Source organism: Ornithorhynchus anatinus, chromosome 2, assembly GCF_004115215.2.
Source record: "Ornithorhynchus anatinus isolate Pmale09 chromosome 2, mOrnAna1.pri.v4, whole genome shotgun sequence".
NCBI lineage: Eukaryota > Metazoa > Chordata > Mammalia > Monotremata > Ornithorhynchidae > Ornithorhynchus > Ornithorhynchus anatinus.
Genome location: NC_041729.1, coordinates 156,775,831 through 156,776,561, shown reverse-complemented (window position 1 = coordinate 156,776,561; position 731 = coordinate 156,775,831). Strand labels below are relative to the sequence as shown.

The 731-nt window shown below is 48.3% G+C and overlaps 1 non-coding gene across 1 annotated transcript; it reads left to right on the top strand.

The window, feature by feature from the left end:
- Window positions 1–365: 365 nt before the first annotated feature.
- TRNAD-GUC lies at window positions 366–437 on the top strand. The gene has a single exon. It is a non-coding gene; the product is annotated as a tRNA-Asp (tRNA).
- The last annotated feature ends 294 nt before the right edge of the window (window positions 438–731 follow it).

Sequence of the window (731 nt, the reverse complement as noted above, 5' to 3'; positions counted from 1 at the left end):
TAAATAGCCACAATGGACTCAAAGTTTCATTAGTCAAGTAAGTTCTATAAGTTCATCTCTAGACTGTAAGCTCATTATGGGCGGGCAATGCGTCTGTTCATTGTTATGCTGTACTCTCCCAAGCTCTCAGTTCAGTGCTCTGCACGCAGTAGACGCTCAATAAATATGACTGAATGAATGAATGAATGAATGAACTCTTTGGGTATCCCGCTACCATCCGTTCTCTCCTTATGCCCACTTCGGGTTAATCGATCAATCAGTCACTAAACCGATCATATTCATTGAGCATTTACTGTATGAAGAACACTGCACTAGGTGCTTAGGAGATGACAGTATATCAGAGTTGGTCAACAAGCTCCCTGCCCTCCTCGTTAGTACAGTGGTAAGTATCCCCGCCTGTCACGCGGGAGACCGGGGTTCGATTCCCCGACGGGGAGGCGTATTCTTAGAGAAGCAGCGCGGCTCAGTGGAAAGAGCCCGGGCTTTGGAGTCAGAGGTCATGAGTTCAAATCCCGGCTCTGCCACTTGCCAGCTGTGTGACTGTGGGCAAGTCGCTTCACTTCTCTGTGCCTCAGTTTCCTCATCTGTAAAATGGGGATGAAGTCTGTGAGCCCCACGTGGGACAACCCGATTCCCCTGTGTCTACCCCAGCGCTTAGAACAGCGCTCTGCACATAGTAAGCGCTTAACAAATACCATCATTATTAAAGAGCTTATAGTCTAGAGGGGGAG